Here is a 10,784-nt window from a genome sequence, read left to right as displayed (position 1 = left end):
TGATATGGTCTATCAAAGCCTACATACTAAAATGAAATCTAACCTAAGTGCTTACGACCCGATATGACCCGTTTAGGTAGCTTACGCTACTTTAACGCGTCGTTCGTGTAAAACGCGTTCGGAACGCCTAACTAGTCCTATGACAAGTTATATATGCCTTAACATGTCTAATATTATTGTCTAATCAGTTTAGATGTCAAAATTTAGGTCACATATGCTTAAAATGAATTTATGCGTAAAAAGGGTATTTTGATAAATTTCCTAAGGCATATAAACTACCTATCATACGATTAATTAAACCTAGCTGACCATAAGGTATAACCTCGGAAGGTTATTCCCTATGCTACTATGGTCACTAAACATGTTTGGTCGGATCCTAATGATCGACCAAACGGGTCGTGTTCGAAAGTCTAAGCGGGTGTTTAGTCCGCTTGACTTACGACTCTACACAAGCACTAAACTAAAAAGTGACGAGCTAAACATGCTAAAACATGTTTAGTTAAGTTGGAAAACAGGTTTGGTATCAAAACAAACGGTTTTGATACCTATAAGTAGCTTGGTTACAAAATACGCGAGAAAACGCATTTTGGCCGAAACTACGACTCGTTACTGAGCCTAGATAACGTGGTAATCAGTAGGTATAGTCACTAGGGACCATAACCATCGTGATTACGCTCACGTTATGAAGTTCAAATGAACTTCGCGTTGACCATAAACTGGTCAAAGCATAAAGTCAAATGCAGTTTGACTTTAACGATAAAAACGAATGAAAAGAACGAAAGAATACTTACAAAAGGTCCCCGCAAGCTATGATCCGATTTACTCTCAGGTATGAAGCACAAACTTCAACTTAGAGAGCCAAAATCAGATCATTGTGGGTTTTGCAAGTGAAAGGAGGTGGGTATATATAGGAAATCTAGAACCGTTAGGATCGTTCATCGTAAAACGAGCTTCGATCTCATCCGTACACATGTGCCCATGGTTTTGTGAAACCATGGGAGCCCGAAGTTTCATTAAACCATGTGCAAATGAGGGGAACAGCTGGAACAAGCTGGAATTTAGATTTTTCATTTTGGTCCCTTCCTAAGATAACTATGGCAGAATGTCAATTTTGGTCCCTGAACTTCAGAATCTTGCATTTCGGCTCATTTTTGACACGTTTATGCCCCGTTAACCTCATTTCAAAGCTCTAAAATGAAGTTAAAGTATAGGGAACTCAAAACATGTTCAAAAATATGTCGGATGTCGGTTCGTTTGGTCGTACGGTTGCGTTGTTCGGTTAATTATGACGGAAGTCGTAACGAACGCAAAAACGATCCAAATCAAGCGACGAATGGAATTTTCTTATGCCAAACACTAAAATAAAATATTTTAATGCTTACATAAATTTTTGGATCTCCGGATGTATTCAGAACGTAAGATATGCGCGAAAATGCAAACTTATGCACTTTTTGACGCTTTTAGTCCCTGAATGAATATAAAGTTTATTTTTGCGCACAAAACACCTCAAAGCCTATTTCTAAGCTATGTAAAGGATATTTAGGGCATATTTAACTTATGATCAAGTTCCGGATTGTTCGTTACAGTTCAAATCGGCATACTTTCGCAGTTTGTCAATTTTAGTCCCTGTAAGCGAACAAACCTGATTTCGGCATACCAAACCATCCAAAACTTATTTATAAGTTATGTAAAGGTTATTTAAGGTATGTTAAGCCTATGTCACTATTCCGGAGTGTTTGTTGCATTAAACTGGTTATATTTACGCATCAGATCGCGTATAACCTTCCAGAAAGCGATTTAAGGCCCGAAATCGAACAAGAATTGACATGTGCAAACGATACACATGTTTACACAAATCCCAAGTATGAAACCCAATATTTCATTGATTTGGTTTTTTTGTTTGATGGTTGCAGAGGCACAGGTGTCACAGTCTCCCCTACTTTAGGAAATTTCGTCCCGAAATTTATTCGTAGGAGTCTGTCTGTGACTTTGTGTCAAATAACCACCAGAGATATGCAAGGCATAATCCTGTCATTTCCTTAACAGACATTCTTCAGGAACGAAAATGAACGAACGGGGTCATTTTCCTCAACGAGTATTCTTCAGAAGCGGAAATGAAGGAATAAACAAACAGAGATTCATTTCCTCGACGGACAATCTTCAGAAACAAAAATGAATAGACGGAGTCATTTTCAACGGGTGCTTCATCAGAAACGGAAATGAAATGGATGAACAAACGGATATTCATTTCCTTAACGGACAATCTTCTGAAACAAAAATGAACGGACGGAGTCATTTTCAACGGTTGCTTCCTCAGAAACGGAAATGAAGGAATAAACAAACGGATATTCATTTCCTCAATGGACAATCTTCAGAAACGAAAATGAACGGACGGAGTCATTTTCAACGGTTGCTTCCTCAGAAACGGAAATGAAGGAATAAACAAACGGATATTCATTTCCTCAACGGACAATCTTCAGAAACGAAAATGAACGGACGGAGTCATTTTCAACGGTTGCTTCCTCAGAAACGGAAATGAAAAGGATAAACAAACAGATATTCATTTCCTCAACGGACAATCTTCAGAAACGAAAATGAACGGACGGAGTCATTTTCAACGGTTGCTTCATCAGAAATGGAAATGAATAGGGTTAACTCTAGACACATGACAAAACTTGCTGTGGTTTCTGTGCACTAAATTCCATAATTATGTATGCGTTCATAATTACGTGATTCCTTGCATAGTCCGCACAGTGCGTTTCATAATGTGTAGGGGAATAAAATCAAATCTGTGATGAGTGTGACTAAACCACCATAGGGTCCTTTTAATTAGATCGATAAATGATCTCTTTAATTAGACCACATATGGAGTCCTTTCAGCTATATCATCACATGATATTCCTAACCAGATTTTTGGATCAATCTGTTTAACTAGACCACTCAAGGGGTCTAATTATGGAATAGTACTTTATAATCCAAGGGACTTAATTACAACGTAGAAGCCCATTAAGGATTTAAGGTAGTATCTTTGGGTATCCTACTATGTATTTCCTTATATGAAGATATGGAAGATTCTACGAGAATTTGGATAACAAAAATTTGGATCACACAAAAACATACATAAGCACATAATCACATAATTGTTTAACTTGACCTTTAACTTGTTATTGTCTTGTCATTGATTGCTCTTAACTTGACAACGATTTGAACGTGGGTATTCAGGGTATACCAGAAACCCAATCGATGGACTTCAACGTCCTCAAGCATCTATCTGAAAGATAGGATAATCTTCCAAAATTCGATTGTTTTGATTACAAGGAATCATCACATTCGAATTAAGGTATACAACAATTAAGGATTTACGGAAATACCCTTAGGTATCCTATCAAGGATTGGGTATTCGTCCAGAGTTGTAACTTGCGCCTTGTACTTCGTTTTCCTTGGAGGAAACGGGTACTTATGATTTTCATGGAAAACGCAAGAGATCATAAGGTGGGAGAAATTTTTTTTTGGGGGGTAGTCTGTTCTACAAGGAATGCGATTCCTTGATTGTCGGTATTGTCGGGGATATGTTGTTTATACATGCAACCACATCAATATATATATTGCGATGTAAAATAAAAGATTTATTTATAAACAACAATTACAACTGTTTCATGGACCATGACCACAAAAGAAAATAATACATAAGGCTTGATTATTTCTAAATAGTGTTGTCTTCCAATTGGTCAGATGCTCATCCCTGCGCTGGATTCGCATTAGCAAGCTTTGGGCAATTTCTTCGGAAATGGCCCATCTCGCCACAATTGAAGCAAGAACCTGGTGGAAAACGACCTTGAGCGGGATTGTTGCCAGCTTGATTTGGTACAGCTGTAGCTGGGCAAACTCTTGCTGTATGGCCTATGAGTCCACAAGTTTGGCATTTGCGGCACTTTACATTGGCATGATGATGGAGGCTACATTGGTTGCACAAGGGTGCAGTTCCGTTGTAGGGCTTTCTAGCAGGGGGTTGAGCTGGTTGGTTGGGGACGGCTTGATCATTGTGAGTGACCACGGCGAAGTTCTGAGAAGCCTTTCGCTTCTTTGACTTCTTAGGGGATCCAGTCTGTTCCTCCTTGGGTTTCGATTCCTCGATCGGTTTCTTGTCACTTTTTCGAAAAAGTTTACCTTTCCTGATCTGAGATTCAGTCAAGGTAGCGGATAGCTCAATGGCCTGTCTAACTGTAGTGGGATTACTACCAGTCACAATGTCTTGTACTGAGTCAGGGAGGCCATCAATATACTTTTCGATTGCCTTATCCAAAGGCGTGACCATGTTTGGGCATAACAGACTTAACTCCTCATAACGATCCGTGTAGGCTCGATGCTCACCGCTATCTTGTTTAAGATCATCAAATTCCCTTTCCAAGGCCCTGATCTGTGACGAGGACAGAATTCCTTCATCATCAGAGCTCGAAGCTCTTCCCACGTTTGAGCCAGTGCCACATCGGCACCCCTATCTCTCATCACACCGTTCCACCACGTCAAAGCTCGCTTCTCAAAGACACTAGAAGCGAAGTCTACCTTTCGCTCGTTTGGGCATTGAACATGTCTGAAGGTGCTCTCTAGACTCTCGAACCATTGCAGAAGTGCAGTCGCTTCTTGAGATCCAGAAAACTTTGAAGGCTTAGCCGAGTTGAACGTCTTGAAGTTGCAGGGGGCATTGTTGTTATTGAGAGCTTGGTTACATTGAGCAACGATGTTCGGTATTACAGCAGTCATTTGCTGCGTAATGACAACTGCCAGATCTTCAATAGGTATCTGATTTTCATGTCGTGGAGGCATTCTAAAAGGGGAAACAAGAGAGGAAACAAGTGAAATGGCATTGGGTAAGAATAGGATGTTACAATTACCGACCAAAAGCATGGGTGATGGTCATTTGTTTGAACCACGAAGCAAACAAACGACACTCAAAGGCTGAATCAAAGGAAATAGGTCCTCATAATGTATCGCGAAGACATGCTCGCCTATAAGTGGACACTCACCCCAAGAGTTCCCAGGTAAGAGTGACTGGTCCGATACTGCGGATTTGTACGAACACTCTAGCCTTAGACAGAAAACCCAGGGTACAGGCACCCACCCTTCCAGTTTGCACCTGTTCACATTAATGAGACCCAGACTTTGACGGGATGTTGAAAATTTTGAAGGTTCAAAACCTTATAATAAATCACCCTAGAACAGATGATTAGTTTTCAAGCAGATTCGAATTTTGTGTTCTTATTGTGGTTGTTGCCTAAAGATAGGCAACGGTATTGTTTTATGACTAAACGCAAGTAAACTCGCGTTAGGGTCCTAGGAAGGTTATAGTCTAGGTCAAAGCATTACTAATAACCTAATTCCCTATAACCATTGGCTCTGATGCCAACTTTTCTGTCACACCCCGACCACGTAAAACAACAAAACGTGGCGGAAACGTCGGGGAGTGTGGTAACAGAATCATTGTCTCACAACCATGGAATAAATAGTTTCGTTTTATTAAATCAAATGTATTAGATTACATTAGAAATTGAAACAAAACATAAACAAATAGTCTTTCGTTGTTATTAAGTCACTAAGGCCTCGTCCATTCCTATGTGAGCATACACCAATATCATCATCAAATATCATCAACTATTGTACCTGAAACACATGTGAAAATACGTCAGCATAAAAATGTCGGCGAGTACATAGGTTTTATGTGAGTGTCAGATTCATGGCTCGTTTTACATGTTGCAATACTTATATAAAAACCTTGTTTTGAAAAGTATAGTGTTGCGACATAATTAACCAACTCAAATCAAATTGATTATAATTTATAAAATCTCGTAGCCATGATTCTTAACTCCAAAACATTTGTTTATATAAACCCAAATTGTAAATCATTTTTGAAATAAAACTCAAATGGTATATATTTGCATTGATAGAAAAACCTTGTATTATAACTTTGTTTTGATAACATTTGCCCAAGTGATCTAGATAACGCAACAATGTATAATGTGTTAAAAGCACTTATATATAGGAAGTACCAGCGGCGTATCCACCATTCTTTTAACACATTACACTAGCCCCGTTACCTAACCACTTCCCTTAATCCCAATGGTTCAAACAGTTACAAATGGTTCACATAAATGAAAAGGTTACAAATGGTTCACAAGATCAATCAGCTTCAAATGGTTCAAAATGTATAAAACAATGCGTCCATATACTAGACAAGCATATGCGACAAATGAACATACATAGCGTGAAATGCAATGTAAAACAATGTACTAAGTATGCTAAGTTAACATACAAAGCATAAAATGTAATGTAAAACAATGTACTAACATGCTCAGTCAACATACATAGCAGAAATGTGATGTAAATCAATGTACTAAGTATGCACTGAATGGACATACATAGCATAAAACATAACGAAATCATGTATTAATAGTGTACTATGAACATAGCAAGTCTATGATATGAAAACATGAAAAGCACGAAAGTAACAAGTAGGCACATGTGTTTCACCCCAAAACGTTTGAAAAAAAAAGTAAAAGAGGGGACTATGTACTCACTTGGGGGTGCTTAGAAGTCTTGAACAACAACCAAGCAAAGCTAGAGGGATCGCGGAAATCAAACGGCACCTAATATAGGTAACTACATTAATAACCGGACCTAACTCAGAAGATCGGATAGTATGAGGTTTCGTAAATCAAATGAGTATTGGAACTCATATGATATGGTCTATCAAAGCCTACATACTAAAATGAAACCTAACCTAAGTGCTTACGACCCGATATGACCCGTTTAGGTAGCTTACGCTACTTTAACGCGTCGTTCGCGTAAAACGCGTTCGGAACGCCTAACTAGTTCTATGACAAGTAATATATGCCTTAACATGTCTAATATTATTGTCTAATCAGTTTAGATGTCAAAATTTAGGTTACATATGCTTAAAATGAATTTATGCGTAAAAAGGGTATTTTGGTAATTTTCCTAAGGCATATAAACTACCTATCATACGATTAATTAAACCTAGGTGACCATAAGGTATAACCTCAGAAGGTTATTCCCTATGCTACTATGGTCACTAAACATGTTTGGTCGGATCCTAATGATCGACCAAACGGGTCGTGTTCGAAAGTCTAAGCGGGTGTTTAGTCCGCTTGACTTACGACTCTACACAAGCACTAAACTAAAAAGTGACGAGCTAAACATGCTAAAACATGTTTAGTTATGTTGGAAACAGGTTTGGTATCAAAACAAACGGTTTTGATACCTATAAGTAGCTTGGTTACAAAATACGCGAGGAAACGCATTTTGGCCGAAACTACGACTCGTTACTGAGCCTAGATAACGTGGTAATCAGTAGGTATAGTCACTAGGGACCATAACCATCATGATTACGCTCACGTTATGAAGTTCAAACGAACTTCGCGTTGACCATAAACTGGTCAAAGCAGAAAGTCAAACGCAGTTTGACTTTAACGATAAAAACGAATGAAAAGAACGAAAGAATACTTACAAAAGGTCCCCGCAAGCTACGATCCGATTTACTCTCAGGTATGAAGCATAAACTTCAACTTAGAGAGCCAAAATCAGATCATTGTGGGTTTTGCAAGTGAAAGGAGGTGGGTATATATAGGAAATCTAGAACCGTTAGGATCGTTCATCGTAAAACGAGCTTCGATCTCATCCGTACGCATGTGCCCATGGTTTTGTGAAACCATGGGAGCCCATAGTTTCATTAAAACCATGTGCAAATGAGGGGAATAGCTGGAACAAGCTGGAATTTAGATTTTTCATTTTGGTCCCTTCCTAAGATAACTATGGCAGAATGTCAATTTTGGTCCCATGAACTTCAGAATCTTGCATTTCGGCTCATTTTTGACACGTTTAAGCCCCGTTAACCTCATTTCAAGGCTCTAAAATGAATTAAAGTATAGGGAACTCAAAACATGTTAAAAAATATGTCGGATGTCGGTTCGTTTGGTCGTACGGTTGCGTTGTTCGGTTAATTACGACGGAAATCGTAACGAACGCAAAAACGATCCAAATCAAGCGACGAATGGAATTTTCTTATGCCAAACACTAAAATAAAATATTTTAATGCTTACATAAATTTTTGGATGTCCGGATGTATTCAGAACGTAAGATATGCGCGAAAATGCAAACTTATGCACTTTTTGACGGTTTAATCCCTGAATGAACATAAAGTTTATTTTTGCGCACAAAACACCTCAAAGCTTATTTCTAAGCTATGTAAAGGATATTTAGGGCATATTTAACTTATGATCAAGTTCCGGATTGCTTGTTACAGTTCAAATTGGCATACTTTCGCAGTTTGTCAATTTTAGTCCCTGTAAGCGAACAAACTTGATTTCGGCATACCAAACCATCCAAAACTTATTTCTAAGTTATGTAAAGGTTATTTAAGGTATGTTAAACCTATGTCACTATTCCGGAGTGTTTGTTGCATTAAACTGGTTATATTTACGCATCAGATCGCGTATAACCTTCCAGAAAGCGATTTAAGGCCCGAAATCGAACAAGAATTGACATGTGCAAACGATACACATGTTTACACAAATCCCAAGTATGAAACCCAATATTTCATTGATTTGGTTTTTTTGTTTGATGGTCGCAGAGGCACAGGTGTCACACCTAAGTTATAAACCAACTTCGTTAAGTCCCCGGTTATTCATATGATCAACGAAAAGTCTTAAATTTCAACGTTGATGCTTTTAACCCTTCAAATACGAATATTAGCATAACTTTCTCATACGTTATCAAAATCTTGTGAAATTTTTATCACTTATTCTAGTGAGCATAATTAATCGTTACAAAGCTTTGGGTTCGCTAAAAGGTCACTCAGAGGTATAATTTAAACATGTTGACACATTTAACCACTGTAGTTTGTAATCTCTCACTTTCTTTCACAATTGGCTTCGTATGATTCATAATTCATTCGTTTAAGGGTATAAACATCGTGTAGGGTTATTGAAAGGTACATTTATCCATTGTTGACACTTTGAATCCTTTTACGTACGTAGATTCTTTGTTTGTCAACTTTAGTCCCTCATAAGTAATCTTTTACACGTTTAAAGTCCATGACACGTGTCGATATAATATTGGACATGAATTTTCGAGGTGTTACATCCTCACCCCCTTATAAGAAATCTCGACCTAGAGGATTACTGATATAAATGAGGGTACTTTTCTTTCATTGTGGACTCTACCTCCCACGTGTACTCGGGACCTCTACGGGCATCCTATTTAACCTTTACAATTGGCACATGCTTCCTTCGAAGCTTCTTAACCTGTCGATCCTCGATCGACAAAGGTTTTTCAACAAATTTCAAGCTCTCATCTATGTGCACATCCGTATGTGGTATGACTAGCGATTCATCAGCTAGACATTTCTTCAGATTGTAGATGTGGAATACATTATGAATACCACTGAGCTCTTCAGGCAAGTTTTACTTATAAGCCACTATTCTGACACATTCGATGATCTCGAATGGTTCTATATACCTTGGGCTTAACTTACCTTTCTTACCAAATCGCATCACCCCTTTCCAGGGTGATAATTTAAGCAGAACCTTATCACCTACCTCGAACTTTAGAGGTTTATGCCTTTTATCTGCGTAGCTTTTCTGCCTATCTCTGGCAGCTTTGAGATGATCTCTTATCTGCACAATCTTGTCTGTCGTCTCCAGGACTATATCAGGTCCTGTTAGTTGGACATCTCCAACTTCTGCCCAACAAACGGGAGTTCTGCACTTCCTTCCATACAAGGCTTCAAACGGTGCAGCTTGAATACTGGAATGATAACTATTATTATATGAAAATTCAATCAATGGAAGATGATTATCCCAACTTCCACCTAGATCAATAACACAAGCCCTTAACATATCTTCCAATGTTTGAATTGTTCGCTTGCTTTGACCATCCGTTTGCGGATGATATGCAATGCTGAAGTTTAGTCGGGTGCCTAGGGATTGCTGAAAGTTTTTCCAGAAATGGGATGTATACCTTGTATCCCTATCAGAGATAATAGATACTGGCACCCCGTGGAGAGATACAATCTCATCCATGTACAGCTGAGCTAACTTATCTGAGCTGTGTGTTTCCTTAATAGGTAGGAAGTGGGCTGACTTAGTCAATCTATCCACTATTACCTAAATAGTATCATTTCCTTTCATTATTTTTGGTAACATGGTGATGAAATCCATAGTCACCATCTCCCACTTCCAGGTGGGAAGTTCAGGCTGTTGTAGCAAACCTGACGGCTTCTGGTGTTCAGCTTTGATTTGTGCGCACGTCAAACATTTGGCTACATAGGTACCTATAGACTTCTTCAAGCCTATCCACCAATAATTTGCCTTCAGATCCCGGTACATCTTGTCAGCTCCAGGATGAACGAAGTACTTAGAACTGTGGGCTTCTTTGAGGATAACATCCTGAAGTCCTCCATAAATTGGAACCCATATTCTTCCATTTAATCTCAGGATTCCGTCCTTGCCATAAGATAACTGCTCAGCAGTTACTCCTAGCTTTTCCTCAGGATAGTTAGCTTCTAGAACAGCTTCTTTTTGAGCGGCTAACAACCTTTCATTCAAACTATCCGTTAATTCAATGCTCTTGGCATTGATTCTTATGGGCTTAACCCTTTCCTTTCTACTTAAGGCATCGACAACCACATTTGCCTTGCCTGGATGGTATCGTATCTCACAGTCATAATCATTCAAAGTTTCCATCCATCGTCGCTGCTGTTAGTGCACTAC

This window comes from Helianthus annuus, chromosome 6 (genome assembly GCF_002127325.2).
Source record: "Helianthus annuus cultivar XRQ/B chromosome 6, HanXRQr2.0-SUNRISE, whole genome shotgun sequence".
In the NCBI taxonomy this organism is placed as follows: Eukaryota; Viridiplantae; Streptophyta; class Magnoliopsida; order Asterales; family Asteraceae; genus Helianthus; species Helianthus annuus.
Note: the sequence above shows the minus strand (reverse complement) of the source record.